Genomic DNA, 17,618 nt, shown 5'->3' on the forward strand with positions numbered 1-17,618 from the left:
ATTTTTCCCAGAGTTTCAATTTTTGACGTTTTTCAAAAAAATCCTTTAAGAAATAAGATTGAAAAAAAGAAAGAAAGAAAAAGAGAAAGAAACAGGAAATAAAAAACTCTGTCAATTGTTCTTTCTGATTAGTTTTTTTTTTCTTTTTTAACTTCCATGTTGAGACGTTAAAACGTGAGATTTGAGGTGGAACATCTGACCATTTTTGGCTAACTTTGTGCCAATTTTAAAAATATTAAATATAATAGATTTGTCTGGGCACCGCACACAGGCATACAAGTAGAAACGCAAACAGGAAAACAAGTTATGTTAAAGCAATGTATTTAAAGGTTTACCAAACTTTTATTATGCAAACCCCTAGAAATATGCATATGAATTCCCAGAAGAACATCAATAAATCATTCTTATTGCTAGACAAAGTTTTAAAATAAATGCCTTAGGTATATATGTCTTTGGAGCTTGTTTAATGTAGTTCAGAACTATGCTATGAGAACTTAATGCTGATTACACAAAAGATACATTCTTGTAAGCTATTTATGTCAACCTGTCTATCTAAATGTTTAATTATGGTTTGCTTTTAGTTTTACTTGAAACGTCGACAATTCAAGACTTTGTCCGAACGCTAGTTTTTGTTCGAATTCTGCTATATTCTATTTGACCTTTCTATTTTTCAAAGTGAAAAAGAAAAAAAAAAAGCAATGGTGTTAATGAAACGTGGATCTTTCTCTTTTTTTAATGCTAAACAAATACACAAAAAAATGAATTAATAAATAGTTGACCTGTACACAAATGGAAAGTTACACTTCTTAAATTCATATTTATAAATTTGTATTATTATTTTTAATGAACTTATAGTTAAGATAATAGTGTAATTTTAACATGTAGCTGAAACTGTATATGCAACAAACGACAGGATGGAATCAATATTTACCCAGTTTATAAAATATGCAAAACGAACATGAAAGTGTATTTTTTATCAAGTCTTTTGAATTAATCTTATTTCTGAAAACATGTTAAAAATATTACATTACAATGAAAATAAAATATTATTTTTAGTGTTAAACAAGCACATATACTAGTAGAGTTTAGAAATCTCGCGATTAGGGTGAAAAACCCAGGTTCAAATAGCGTTTGCTAACTTCTGCACTCAAGTGGTTGCTGTATTTCATTTAGATGCACATGCACAACATTATGGCGTCACTAAAACCGACATTTCCGTTGTATATTAAAATTGTCCTCTCAATTGTGTATGAGAAGTTTCTAAACACAGACAAAGAGAAAATTTAGCCTTTTTTCTGCGTGCAACCAGACTGCAATGAGTAATTTGATAAAACTAAATTCCATAGTAGGGGAAATTTTTGATTCTTGAGTTGTAAAAACAGAGGAAGTACGCCAAATCGCTAGTCAAAAATTCCTTCAAAGTTGACATGTTCCATATTTATCACCCATGAAAGTCATGATTATTTCCCCCTCAAATAATACAAGCTTTCGAATGCTTGATATATATTTTGTAGAATGAAATTACACCCCTTTGGTTATTTCAGAGAAAATGAACAAGCTTAAGTGCTCTGCTAGTAGTGAATTTTCGTGAGATCATAAAAGAATTTACACGAAGTGCATTCGGCTCTACTGATCATCCAAAAGCGTGGTTTTAAGTAAAAGTCACAAAATTACTTCGGGGACACTCATTAGAAAATCAACCCTCAAGGGACATCACGTTGCTGAAGAGATAAACGAACTCGGTTCGCCGACACATTCCGTTACAGTAGGCTGAAAGCACGCCAGACGAGGAACAAAGAGAAGGAACTGTATCTTCAAAATCCGGAACGGCACAAAGAGATATAACTGGAAGATACTGTGTTATTGTTCTTTGCTGCGGATGACTTTTTTCTACCTCCACAAGTATATGTACGCTTCTTTGATTCGGCATGAAAATAAATAAGATAGAACGCCAATTCGAACGAATGGAATGGCAGATGACGCGTGAAAACTCTGCGGGACTCGGTGTTCGTTCGTTTGGAAAAAGAGAATTGTTTTGTTAACACGAGAGAGACGGTTGCTTTCTTCTTCTGAAAGTCGGAGAAAAATTGAATGCCAATGAGAAATGTTTCGGAAGCTATTGACATGGATTTTGGTCAAGTATTATTTGGCAATTTTCTTGCCCAGATAAATGCTTACCTATAACTTACAGGGGAAATGCTGCCGTAGAAATGTAAATAGCAGTAACTGCAAATATTTTATTCTTCATTTCTTTGTAGTTTTGTCACGTATGATAGTTAAGCTTATTGCATAAACTCGCTTATGTGGTTTTCGACGAAAATAAAGCACAAAAAACATGTCAAGTTACTGTTTGACCACGGATTGTATGTAATTTGGCAATGTGCCAAGTAAAGACGATTCCATCTGAATGAATCTAGAGGGGCAGAAGGGAAAATAACAATGGAATTTTTATGCACGCGTTTTATAATGTCACTAGTGCCTTATTCATTTATTACATTTTGAAAAATAAAATAAAGGGAAACAAAAATAGTTACCATGGAAACAACAAAAAGAAAATAAAATATTTTCATTTCGTTCAGGAACGTAAAAGGAAAATGGTAAGCTCAAAACTTTGTTGTGAATAAATCAATAAATTAATTTTTGCCGTGAGAATGTAGATCGAATTTACTTTAGATTCAGAAAATGTTTCTGTGAGCAAATTTTCATTTTTACAAAACTAAGGCTAAATAAGAGAGAGGCTAAAGTGCCCAACAAGCAACCAACCAGCCAACTAACATCCCTATAAACTAATAGATACGTCCATTTCCGCCTATTAACCGGATATTAGGCTTTCCATGTAACCGATGGTCATACAGTACTAGCTTTCCCTATTGTTGGCATTACCATATTATAGCACACTGATTTCTGCAGATACTGCTCTTAATCTTCTTACACTATACTACTTTGCATGACGGAAAATTCACTTTCTGAAATAGATACAATGAAATAATCATAAAATTGTACATTAAGTATTGAGTCTTTCATGGCAGAGAAAAAGAGCTACAGCATAAATTCAAATTTTCCTACCTCGAACTAAATTTTTCTCTAATATTTACGTCGAAAAAGAAACATACAATGATAAAAAAAATCGCAGTTTGTATTCTAAGTTAATTACCATTTTTTTTTTTTGGTTCTTGAATGTTTGAATGAGAAAAACTGAATATTTTATACATGATTGATTTTGTGTAATTTAGCATTAAGACCTCCTTCAGACAAGACGGTTAGTTGAATCATTTTTTTTTTAAAATTTGGTTATGAACTAGTTTATGTACTGGCGTTTTGCGTTGCTTTCACGTGAGACAATTTAGTTGAATCAACCTTTCTGCCCAATGGCATATCAGTACAATGCTAGATCTCAAGTAAACAGTAGTCTTTCTTGTGTTTACGTTTCTTCATATATATATATATATATATATATATATATATATATATATATATATATATATATATGTGCATACATTATTACAAAATCAAACCGGCACTTTCACACCATTATATCCACTACTACTTTCCCACAGAGATAAATTTTTCAGTAATTTCCGTATGCAGTCGATTCATCTTTAAAAAATAACGGGAAGGAATGTAGCCTGTTCAGACTTGTACAGTGGACACATTTTTTTTTTTCAATAATTGATCTAGATGCATAAAACTTTGTGTGCTTGTATATTTATTATATCTAAAACAATAAAAATATTTGGTGCAAAAAAATTAATACTTCTTCAGAAATGAAAAAAAAAAAAAAATGAACGAAACCTTACAAGTTTCAAATTGCTCCTTGCAGCACACACTTTTTTTTTCAAACTTCGAATTTCCGCTTGTTTTTCAACCATTAAGCATAAATGCATTAATTTACGCATTACATGTAATTTTTTATGAGACAATTTATAAAAAATGGCGGAAAATGAAAATTTATGTGAAATTTTCAGCAAATACGGTGATTTTAACAACAAAAGGGTTGTGAATTTCTAATTTTTCATAACCGTCATCATTACTAAAATTCACACATACAACTCCAACTACAATCCGAATCTTTTTCTAAAGCTTTTCATAATCCAATAAATATTGTGAAGTAAGGGGCGTGAACACAGATGCGCAAAGCAAAGCTAACCTTTAATGTACACTTATACAGAAACATTGAAAATAGCGCCCCAAGAAGGAAGCATTGGATTGAAGTGAAATTTAATGTACAGAATAATACAGGTGAGAAATATACTTGATCCCAAAATCTAGATAATTAAACAAATCGGGGCTAAGAAATGAGATAAATACAGTGCTACTTCAATAGCGCGTTGGACCCCCCCCCCCCCTTTGTTGCAATACATGCCGCATTACGGTCCGACATTGAGCTAACTTAAAGTCTGATGTTGTCCTGAGGCAGATGGACCCCCAAAATTTGAACAGCCACTTCTAAATCACAGCGACATCTGGAGTTTCAGCTGATCCCATACATGCTCTATAGGGGACAAGTCGGGGGAGCGGGCTGGCCATGAAAGAGTCTCAAAAGACGTACGAAGTTCTAAGCAACTTTAGCTGTATGCGGGCGAGCATTATCTACCTGGAAAATTGCTCCTGGGAGGCCATTTAGGAACGGTCCTAGATATGGTTGCAGAATGTCATTAACATAACTCTGACCCGTTAAAGTGCCACGTACCACAACTAGAGTGGACCGGCTATCATAGGTTATAGCCTCCCAGACCACTATGCCCGGCGGGCAGTGTGTCGTGCGATAGAATGGGTGGAGTGGTACCTTTTTCCAGGGTGCCTCCACATCCGAGCGTGGATACCATCTGACATTAAAACGAATCGTGATTCATCACTGAGCACCACCTTTTGCCAATCAGTGAAATCCCACATCGCTCTGAATTCGCTCCATTGCAGACGGATTTGCCATGTTTTGGTGTTAAAGGGATTACACGAAAAGGGCACTTGGACTGCAGATTTACTTCCGCAAGACGTTTAGAAATGGTTCGGAGAACAACTGCTATCCCCACGTCTGCTTTTATGGTGAAACGAGTTACTGTGGAATCCACGAGCGCTTGCCGGACGATCCTCCCATCCTCTCTCCTCGTGGTCTTTCTGGGCACTCCAGACCCATTTTTTTTGCACGTGGGTACCATCTCGTTTCCACTGTCTCCATCAGTTTCTAACGGAACAATCCGAACGATTCACCTGGGCAGCATCATGGCTCTTCGACCACGCTGCTATTTTTATGCACATGATCAAACCTCTCATTAAGGTTCTCCGACTATCTTGACGTAATCGTAACATTTGTGAACTGGTTTATATAGAACCTTTTTCCCGATTTCACCGATATTGTAGGGTGAACCGATCATGCGCATTGAAACGAAATTTGGATCATATGCATATCAGATGTCACTCTTCTTATATGCTTAATTTTATGATTGTACCTTACTTCTTTCTCGTTGCGCTATTTTCAATGTTCCTGAGGGTATTAAGTAGTGCATGGAATGGAAAAAATCTTGTTGCCCTGAATACAGTTAGCTGATATAGAATTTTTTTTTAAAAAGGCTAAATTTTTTTTCGATTTTTTGCTCAATTTTCAGTATTTTTGGTATCCACTGTAGCCTTAAAATGTCCAAATAAAAGTTCCGCTCATTTTTATTAAAAATGTGGCTTTTAAATTAAAAGAAAAAAAAACGGAACATAATATTGCTTAAATTTGAAGTTTTTAATAACTATAAACATTATTAAGAACACTTTAACACGTGAACGTAATTATATTTTTAAAAACACCGAAGAACTTTTAAGGTGCATCAGGTTCAGCTCTCTCGGATTTTTGCCGGTTCAAAAAACGTCGGCTGGCTTTTTTTTCTCATTTAAGACTTAAGTGACACGTATGTCCCTTGTCCCTCAAAGGGTTAAAGCAACTCAAGTTCATATGCATTTGATGATCATATCTTAAGCTGCGGATTAGGAAAGTATTAACATACAAAGTCTCTCAAAATGTTGTGTTATGAATCAGCTTTGGCAGATCTATAATGTTAGATCGTGATGATCAATTAGACGATGACTACTTTTTTTTTTGTTTTAGCATGTCAAAATCGTCATGGGTCAGCTCGAAAAGGATAAATGTAATAATTAATAAATCTGATAATTAATAAATCAAGTGATTAATTAATTCCTTAACTTATAAAATAAATTTTGAACTTAGGGGACACATGTGCCCCAAGGTCCTTAAAGAATTAAAGTAGTTCTTGCCCATTGATATTTGATGATCATATCTTACGCTACTCAATTTGAATTACTAAGCATTAAGACAAATTCTATTAAAATATTATGTCATGAAACAGTTTTGTTCATACTACAGGGAAGATGATGAACTCGATCATTTATAAAATAAATTTTGAACTTAATACTGTGACAGATGATGATGATCAATTAGACGACTAATGCTTTTTTTGTTTCAAAAAGTCAAAGACATCATCAGTCTTCTCAAAAACTAAATACCGCTTTTAAAAAATCTCGTAATTATAAATTGCTTGAATTCTGTAATTTATTATTTATAGAATAAATTTTGAACGTAGGGGACACTTGTGTCCCATGGTGTATATAAAGGGTTAAAGCAGCTCATGCTCATACGTATTTGATGGCCATATCTTTCGCTACTCATTATGGATTACAAAGTATTAAGACACAAGTTCTCTTAAGATATCAAGTCATTGAACCAGCTTTTCTCATACTACAGATGACGAACTCAGTAATTTGAAAAATAAATTTTGACTTATGGGACACAAAAGGTTAAGATAGTTGATGCTAATACGTATTTGATGATTATATCTTACTCTATTCATTATGGATTACAAAGTACTAAGACACAAGTTCTCTTAAGATATCAAGTCATGAACTAGTTTTTCTCATACTACAGATGATGAACTCAGTAATTTATAAAATAAATTTTGAACTTAAAGGACACAAAGGGTTGCAGGCAGGGGACAGTTGATGCTCATACGTATTTGATGATTATATCTTACTCTACTCATTATGGATTATAAAGTATCAAGACACACATTCTCTAAGATATCATGTCATGAGCCAGTTTGCTCACACTGCAATGACAGATGATGATGATCAATTAGACGATTTTTGTTTCTTTCAGCAAGTCAAAACTCATCATCAGTCGACTCAAAAAGACAAATTCTCAATTGAACATAACCATTTTCACGTCACAATCTGAGCTCGTCTCGTGAAAGCAGCCGAAGCATTAAAAAGCCATCGTGTCGGGGCCTCAAGGAAAATAACTACAAAGCAGTGAACTTTCTTTTCCTCAGTTTTCCTCCTCGAATGCGAAGTTTTAGTTTCAAGGAAAGCGGGGAGCGACTGCATAACAATGCCGTCCTTTTGTTTTTGTGGGGATTAACATCGTGTTTTCCTTGTCGCTGCGATTGGCGAAATCTGATGTGTATTCCGACATGGGACTTAGGAGACCTGGTGACGCAGTGTTCTGGAAAGTGTAATGTTGCATCAAAACACAAACGACCGCAAAAACGGAGAGTTATTTTGTAACCCACAAGTTATTCTTTTTCTTTTAAATATGTTTACAAAATACTTTCTAAATGTGTGCCCAAAATTTACCGAAGAGTGGTGTGTTTATTTAAATGAGTTACGTCATTCATTCATAAACATACTACTAATATATTTATTATTTTGTGCGTACAAATATATATTTGCAAGCTATGCTAAATATTGTAAACCTTTACTCAATATTCAATTTTATAAGTAATTTTTATATATTTTAACGACAAATGATAACATTTTCCTACTTGTTGAGCAATCACGGGTTCCTTATTGTTTTCACTTGACCGTTGAGGGACGTTCTTCCTTTGATTTTGTTTTTTTACTGTGCCTCGGGATCGGAATTATTTATAAACGACCTTCTCGACTTTACACAATATATTTTAGGCGAAAACAGTATCCAGCACACAACATCCAGTTTCCACCTCATAACATCTAGCATTCAACCCCTGGCATTCATTTGAATTTTGACGTCTTGAATTCAAATTATGGTGCCGTAAAAGTCAGAAACCCAACGAGTAGGGTCCTACTGGAATTCGTGATTGCGAAAAACATAATTTGAATTATAGATCTCAAAATTCAAACTAATGTCTTACATTTTTATCAATTTATTTTACTTGCTTGTTCGAAGTATACAATTTCTAACTTATTTATGATTAATCATTAGAACGAGGTAGGATGTTACGGTGCAGTTAAATAATTTTGTGAAAGCGCCGATGGAGATCGAATTACTCAAAATACATTCCTCCTTACACAAAATTTTATCAAGAAAGAAGTTAATTCTAGCATTAATTTGAAAACGATTAACCTCCTACTCTTGTTCCAATTTACTTATGTAACTGTAAACAGATATAGTCAAGTACTTCACATTTAATTCATGCCTGGCATCAATGTTTCAAATATTAAACAACACGTAATATTATCAGTGTTCAACTTTTTTTTTTCAAACATTCGCTGCTTTAGTGTATCAAAAAAGTGTGTCTGTCTGTATAATATTACACTACCATGCATTTACATTTAGTAATAAGAAAATAAATTTCGTTATATATTAGCCAAAGTGAACGAGATAAGGGTTATTACTAGTACAGCGAAATCCCGAAACAACAAATGGCCAACACAACGAAATATCATTTTCAACTAAATGAACTTTTAGACATAATTTAATTGCTGATACATTGCTTGAATTCCATTAAAACGAAACTCCAGTAACAACGAACAAAATTTGTGATACCTTGAAGTTTATTGTAACGGGATTTCACTGTACTATACATGTTGTTGTCGTATATCATGCGCTACAGAAAAAGGGCTTTGTGGACAACTTAAACAGGTAGTCAACTTACAGATGTTGAATTATATGGTATAGATCTAATTCTGTGCCTGAAAATAGCGGCCAACTTAGACAGGTGGTCAACTTAAACAGGTAGTCAACTTACACATGTTGAATTATATGGTATAGATCTAATTCTGTGCCTGAAAATAGCGGCCAACTTAGACAGGTGGTCAACTTACAAGGGTGGTCATCTTTACAGGTTTTGCTGTACACATTTGACATGAAAAAAAAAATGCTAAGCGTATTATACGCTAAGCGAATTGTAGTTTGTTATACCAAGGGTGCCCACCTAGTGGGGAGGGGGTATTGGAGCAGATTGCGCCATTAAAATTTTAAGGGGGATTGTGTTGAGGGTTATTTTTTCATTGGGGGGGGGGAGCTCTTGCTTTTTAAGTTGGAGGTCATCTTGATTTTTAAAGGGGGTGCGCTATTGCTCTTAGGGGGGTGGGAACCCCTGGTTGTACTGTGGTCCATTTTTAGCTGACATTGTTTTGTTCGTCAGTTTAAAGGTTCATTTTTCAGGATGGTGTGCATGGGGAAATGGAATACCTATGGCTTTTTTTTTAAAGCAGAAGTCAAAGTGAATAAGACAGCTGCAACTTTGTTGATATCAACCTATTCCCCATAAAAGAGAATAAAGTACAAAAAAAAAAAAAATAATAATAAAAGCCAGCAGCTTCGAAACCGGAAAAAAAAAAAGACCGAAACATTCAAGGTTTATGAATAGTCTTTACCACCTGTTCCGCTTTATTTGGATATTTCATGTTAACATCTATTAGCAATTTTTTCAAAAAATATCTTGTTTGTGGCAGTAAAAATAATAGTTTTTTGTTTTTTCAAAGAGAATGTTTATGTCTTTTAGTTATAGCATCTCCTGTTGATAATTTGGGTAGTTTTATTCTAAAGAAATTTCATAAGTTTGTTCAAAGAGCATAAGTTTTTTTAATCCAAAAACTAGTATAGTCGATCTTTGAAATGCAAATGGTATTCCATAACACTTTTCCCTCTTCTCTTCGACTTTGTACTTTTTGATGAGTGCAAGTGTTTAAACGCATGACTGTATGTATCGTCATATTTATGAGAATGCATTTAAACTCAATTAAAGCTTTTAACCTTAATGTATGCTAAAGAGCTTTGCTTAAAAAAAGTAAATTTTTTTCCCACCAAGCATCTCTTTTTGCACTCATTTTCCGCTTAGTAGATCCAATGAAGTTGTATTTATCGTTGCTTCATTTCAGTTGTGACAAAGTAACCGAAGCATTTCGTTACAGACGACACAACTTTTTTTCTTCTTCTTCCCTTTTTTCTTTTTTGAAGCTAGCTATTCTCGCTATGTGCGCAGACGATGAAAAAAAGGGAAAACTATTAAAAGACCTGGTTGAAAAATAATAAAGAAAGCTTCGATTTACAAGAGTGTAACAACTTTGAGGTCATTACATGAAACGTACTGAAGCTGTTATAATTGAGACAGGAGAATTTCAAGCAATGTTTGAAAGAAATATTAATGTTTCTTAAAGATCAGACACAAACGAAAGTTCTGCAGAAATGTATGAAAAAGAAAAACAAACTCAAAATTTTCTAAAATTTGCACTATTTAAAAGTAGCATCGAACTATAACTGCCCAACCAAAAAGAAAGAAAGAAAGAAAAATTATGTTAATTTAAGCGTTTTGTCACCAGATCTAATAACTATTGGGACAGTTTTCATTTATGTTATAATAATCTGAAGCATTATTTGAAAATCAGAAAAAATAAGTAAACAAAATCAACTGAAAACTCTGAAATTAACTTAAGAACATAAACTTAACGTTAATTGTATATTTTTCTGTTTTATAGACTTTCAGTATAACTGCCCTAATCTCTGAGGGAATCACTTTTCATGACCTTTTTAAATAATTTATTTGAGGCAGTGAGAAGCAAAGGGATGTAAGTGGCAAAATTAAAAATTTGGAGATAACCCGTACAAATGGTATGTGAACCTTTTTCTGTCTTGGGGCAAGAGATAATACTAGTAGCCCTGGTACGTTCTGTTATATAGCATAATGTAGACAAACTTTTCAATGAAAGTCTACCTAAGACCTTATTTTTAAGCATGTTTTACTGAAAACTTGAAAATGTCCACTTGTATTCCTTTGCTTCTCACTGCCTCATTTTATTTCTTTATAAAACAAATCTTTGCCATTTGATTTAAACCATTTAAAAATACGGTAATTTATTCTTTATGAAAGCAAATGTTAAATTTTATGCATTAAAAGTATAAAAATGTTTTTATTAAATACACTTTAACTCAAACATTCTTTAATATAATGAACGTTCATTCCAGGAATTTTGAAGAAAAAGGAAGCATTCAATTCCCGCGATTGCAAACATTAAATTATCGATGAAGAGTCGAAATATTTTAAGCGTCTGAAATTCAATCATAAAACCGCTGAATATGAAAAGAAGGAAGAATTTTATGTGGAACAAAACGATGCTGACGTACGAGAAAATATGACCCATTAGCTCAATACAGACTTTATTCTAAAATTCTGACCCAATTCAATCATTCTTAAAAATGGATGATGTCCTTTCTAAATCTGTTCTGAAACTAATCCCACTTGTTAGAATCCCCGAAGCAAATTGTAACAGTGATCCCAAAGGTAGCAAAAACCCACGCGGCATTATGTAGAGTGAAACAAAACACGCATTCGACCCTCAAACAAGGGTATCAATAATAAAAATAACAACAAATAAAAAAAAGCGAAATAAAATAAGGATAAAACTGTCTGCAAGTGACGGTCAAAACCTCCGCGATTCGCTCGTTTGTGTACGTTTTGCACGGACAAAAGATTTTCCCCCTGTTCGTTAATAAGCACTTGAAACAATGCTCCTGGATGTCACGGTCAGTTGGCATTTGATGATGGGAAGGCCGTAAATGATGGACTACCAGATAGTAAATGCCGGTCTGATTTACACATGTGCATGTAACAGATTTTAAGATGTTCCTGTTGATGGTTCATTTGACATACTTCTTTGGTTGATTCCAGAATTATTGCGCTGGTGCGATTTCGTGCTTGTTGATGAGAGATTTCGGTGTTTTGTGGGATATCCTCGGTCATTTTTTAAGTAATTCAGTGTTCTTCGGGTAAAAAATGATTGCGTTAAATAACAGCCAAACTCGTGGATTCATGCACGATGAATTGATTCTTGTCAGTGAAATTGTTGCAGCATCGCTTGCATGTCTCAGAAATGAGCTCTGATGATGCACGTCCTCACATTGAAGAAAAATGGAGAATTAAAATGTAAACAAAATTATTTTCAGTTGAAACGGAGTAGGGTAAACCGGCCACTCAACCAGAGAATGAACAGTTAGATGCGCCATTTTCAAAAAGGCGCTGTATAGTCTATCAAGGCTCTTGCAACAAAAAATATAAAAGAAATGATCCTTTTCAAAAATTCATAGCATCGTTGAAAAATTGTAGTATTCAGCACATGACTAAAAACTATTTTAGATGATATATGTAAATATTTCTAATAAATGTGAAAACTTTTACAGCTCAGCATCGGGTTTTTTGGGAGGTTGAAATGAAAAAGTGTGCTTAAACTAAGTGAATGAGCCTGCCAACCAGTGGACAATCACAGCATTTTCTAGCCATTTTCTTTCTGGAAATGTACAGAAGGAAATTACTACTGTCAATTCATCTAAGACAAAAAAAATGTAACTTTATCTCTTCAAAAAAATTGCAAGCTATTCATCTATTGAGAAGTGTTCATTAAATGGCCCAAATAATAAAATAAAACATATTTTAATTAAAATTGCAGTTAAGTTGTCATTAAAATGCAGAAACAAGTGTTTTTGTTTTCTTCAAAAGTTACGTATTCAATATTCAAAAAAAAAAAAAAAACCCTGATTTTGTTCAAGTTAGTCACTAAGTTGCTTTCCAATCTGTGGAGCACAGCTCCCTAGGGAGGCATGGAAGAATTTTAAGGGGAAGAAGCAGCTGCTGTACACATACAAAAAAAGAAGAAGAACAAATTTTTGTTAAAAAATAAAACTCAGTAAAACTTTATCACTTTGCCAACTTTGAATAAAAATTATTCTCCCACCGGAATAGGAAAAAATCGACCGAGTACCGATTAATCGATGCATTCCTACTAAGTTACCTCTACTTTCTTCCACGGCCAGAAAAGAAATCACAGTTACGAAAATAAATAGATGAAAGAGAATTAACCAAGCATTGATTTAAAAAAAAAAAAAAAAAAAAAAAACATGTTCTTTGGCTATTTAGCAAGGCAATTTTGCTCATTTTAGTGGGTAATTTAAGGCACTTCTCCGAAATATATAATTCACCGACCTATAAATAGAATATTTTCTTCAGACAGCCACTCCACTGCGACCCTTGCACATGTCTCCACCCGTCTGCAGCACGTCACAGATCACAGACTCCAAGAGTCACCATTGTGAGACTTAATTACCTTACGAAGGTACAATGAATCTCTAATGAAGAGCGATGACAGCTTCTTCTAAAAAGGGACTACCGCGAACAAAAGGGCAGTCTCAATTGAAGGCGTTATACTTCCGCTGGAGGAAGCGTATCAAATGACACGGTGGATCATCGGATTAAGAATTGACACGCGGTGTCACTCTAAGAAAAGACAATTCGATAGCTTTTCGTTTGAAATCGCCGAAGAAGACATTCATGTTGAGCTGCATCAGCACGAATGTGTGATGATGGGAAACTTTCTATGAGACAATTATTCATCAGTGAAAATTTGCATCTGTGAAACCAAAGTTGGTAAGGATGAGTTATGACCAAATCAAGAGCTTAGGTTTTTGCACAGACAAAGCAAATTATCAACCTGGATCACTTTACAGTTGGATGACAATCTTTTTATAGCACTAGTTCTAATCATCATACGATTTTTGAACAAAATTCATCTCACGCCTTTCTAAGCTTTGAACTAATATAAAGATTAAGGGGAGGAGAGAATATTTCATACTTTTTATTGTTGAGAGAATTTCCAAATGTGGGTATCGAGAAAAAACGAAGATAGGTAGAATTCCTCCCACAATGTTTATGAAATTTTTGCAACAAATCTTGTTCAAATCCCTAGTAGCCCAATCGTTGGGAGATGGTTGGTCAACGGTGGAGCTTATGGTATGTCTGCTTTGGCAACCGTTACCCAACTAACTATTTGCCAACGAAGGGCCAACGATCTGCTACAGTGCCTAACAATTTCCTCCGATGGCCCATCGAAAATATTCACGGTTGACTCAACGATGCCCAGAAATTGTAGGGGCCATCGTTGGCTGATCTGTCCGTTGCCAACTCACTATTCCCCACCGGTTTCTACCATTAGCTCAATTGGCCAACCATCTCCCCACCGCTACTTGGGATTTGTCAAGAGTGCGGATTGCTATAAAAAACAAGAAACACATACATTTATACTACCAAGAAGAAAAGGGCATTATCAATCGAAGACATTTTACACTGGTGGACAATTGCTAAGGACGGATGACAATAGCAGCGATAGCAACCACAAAATAGAAGGCAAGGAAATATGGAAATTAGCATAAGTTCGGGACACAGTAAGACGTGTTGTGAATATGTAAATTTTATGACGTTGATGATCACGTGATAGCGCTGATAAGTGTTATAAAGGACTGGGTGCGTGATGACCATTGTTGTCCAAAGCAAAGTTTGACGGGAAAGAATCAATTGACGAATTTGCATTTTCTGTATGGCATCCTGACGTCCCTTACATGATTTTACAGGTGGCCGTGTGGTTGGCAACATCGAAGAAGGGCAGAAAAATTTAGATGTTGCCAGGGATTTCGACGTCAGCCACAGGGTTGTTTCTAGAGTTTGGAAATCATTTCAAACAAATGGAATGTGTAGCAAATATCATGAGGGAGGTCGTGTACGCAATACGACATCAGCAGAAGATTGATACTTAGTGTTAGCAGCGAAAAGGAACCAGCGCAATACAGCTACTGAGGTAATAAAGCAGTTTCCTGCTGCTACTAGCAAGCAAATATCCCGAAAAACTGTAGCCAGACGTTTGAACGCAGTAAGACTATATGCCCGTCAGCTTGTTTTGTACATCCCATTGTCTACAAGTCAGTGTTTAGCTCGTTTGTAATAATGTCTTCAGCATCGCATTTGGAGAGAAGTCGACTGGGCTTGTGTACTGTTCTCAGATGAAAGCAAGCTTAGTCTGTCGTCTAATTGTGGACGACAACTAACCAAGTATGAGAGTGATACAGCATACAAGTCGGCAAACATAAAAGAAAAGGACTAGTATCCTACAAATTGTGTCATGGTATGGGTAGGATTATGATCAATGGCCGTACGTCACTTGTGTGCTTTGAAACAAGACTATGACGACTAGTGATACATTAATGTTGTTCTACTGCCAAGTGTTCACGTGTTCTGTGGTGCTGTGGGCGATAAATTCGTTTTCATAGATGTCAACATGACATGTTATTAACAATCCAGGTCCTGGAGTGTCTAGCTCACTCAAAATATTCAACATATTGTATGTCCAGAACGTTCTATAGATCCGAATCAAATTGAAAATGTTTGGGATGCTTTGGGGAGCAGTCTTGCTGATCGATAATGCCCTCCAATAAGCAAGGACACACTTATCCATGACTGAGAGTAAAATGGGATAAATTACCCCAACAGCTGCTAAATAATGTTGTGTGAAGCATCACATGACATGCGGAAGCTTGCACTGCTCTCCATGATAGCCATATCCCATATTGACATCTTACGCAGGAACGCCTGGGGCGGTAATTACGTTTATTCACTTTTACGTATTCAGCCCAAAATGATCGTTTCGTCTTTTCAACACTTTTCCAACGCTTTCTGGATTTCAGAGCGCAATAAATTATTATCGTCACTGCATTGTTCTAGAGTTCTGTCATTAGTTTATCTCACTTGGCATCGAATTACACACTTACTTTTTCACGCGCTACATAGCCCATTGGAATCCATCCTTAGCAATTGTCCAACAGTGTATTTCCGATGGAAGAAGAGTATCAAAAGACACGGTGGCTCATTGGATTAAGAACTGAGATTTGGAGTCACCCTAGGAAAAGACAATTCCATAGATTTTCGTTTGAAATTGCCGATGTTGATTTCCATGTTGGGGAGCATTACCACGAATGCTTGAGGAGAGGAAACTTTCAATAAGACAATTTTATTCTTCAGTGAAAATTCGAGTTTGTGAAACGAAACACAAACATGTTGGTAGTGAGTTACGACCAAACCAAGAGCTGAAGTCTTAGAACAGTAAAAACGAATTATCAACCTTTATCTCTTTACAGCTGGATGAAGATCTTTTTATAGCACTAGTTCTAATCCGTCATATGATCTTTGAACAAAATTCATCTCACGCATTTCTCAGCCTGAAAATGATGTAAAGATTAAGAAGATGAGAGGATGTTTTGTATATTTTTTTCGAGAGAATTCTTTAAGGTAGTATCAAAAAGCAGAGAGAGATAGTTTTGATTTTCGAATGGAACCTAGTCGAGAATTCTCTCTAGAGGAAGTTAGAGGCTTTTTAATTTTTTTTTAATTGACAAAAGAATTCATAAAACTAGAATGAAATTTTTTTTCAAAAATTAACTGGTATTTTCAAATAAGATTTCATGCATGAGGTAATTGATTTCTGCATTAAATCTTGTTTGAATCCATTGCGTGGGAAGAATCTGTACAGCGTTTTGAGAAATTCTCGCCCTTAGACGAAATTATGCATAAAAATATTTATACGATATTTTAATGTCCCGACAGGGTAAAGATAAATAAACTGTGCTACTTCAAAATCCCTGAGTCATCCCATAAATATGTACCCTGAAATGTAGAATGGTCAAGAAGAAAATACGGAAAACTAATCGTACGTTGTACTAATCCTTTACTTAATAACTGAATTTTTCGTACGTACAGTAAACTCTTGATTATCCATGATCTTTCACACTTTCAAAAAAAAAAAGAAAGAAAATGCTTAGATCTACACTACTTTCTGATTTTTAAATCAACACTACTTAAGAACAAAACGAGTAACCGGAGCAGTTTCGTTGGAAAAAAATTCCCGTCCCTTCTAGGATGGTTAAAATTTTTTTTCAAGCTAAAGTCCAGGACAGCCCCTATTTTTTTTAAGACTTGCTAATAGTATTATGCTGTAAAAGTTTTAGCTTCTTACTCAAATTTTAAGAGGGTGCTGAATGAACCCTTAATTTAACATTAGCCGTAGTATAGAAAAGGCCACAAATTTAAAACATTTGATTTATTCAGACGTTTACAAAAAATTATTATTATGCAATGTATATGCATATTACTAGTGTATATGATAATGTGTAGCATTGTTTTTAAGTTCAATGAACTTTTTTAACCCCTTTCCCCATATGTATGAAGTTTGGGGAAGGGAATTGAGGACCTCTTTCAGTTGAAATAAGAAGCTAAAATACTTCCACTATATTACTATCCACAGGTCTAAAACTATTGGGGGGTGTCCCGTTATCTGGGAGAAACTTTTTTTTCACATGTATTTTTGAACCACCCTGTTCCCTTCCCCAAACGTTTTTGGGGTAACCTAGATTGCTCTGTTTCAGTTAATCTGTTAGCACGACTAGCTTGCGTATGTGTGTAATCCGTTTGCAATGATGAGAATTCTGATTTAGCTTTTATATACACTGTTATCGTTTCTATCTATAATTTTAATGTTTTGCGACT

At 34.8% G+C, this 17,618-nt stretch overlaps 1 protein-coding gene across 1 annotated transcript in view; it reads right to left on the reverse strand.

The window, feature by feature from the left end:
* Positions 1-17,618, reverse strand: part of LOC129216642 (uncharacterized) — a 215,429-nt gene that overhangs the window by 38,933 nt on the left and 158,878 nt on the right. The window lies entirely within an intron of this gene.

Source organism: Uloborus diversus, chromosome 2 (genome assembly GCF_026930045.1).
Source record: "Uloborus diversus isolate 005 chromosome 2, Udiv.v.3.1, whole genome shotgun sequence".
NCBI lineage: Eukaryota > Metazoa > Arthropoda > Arachnida > Araneae > Uloboridae > Uloborus > Uloborus diversus.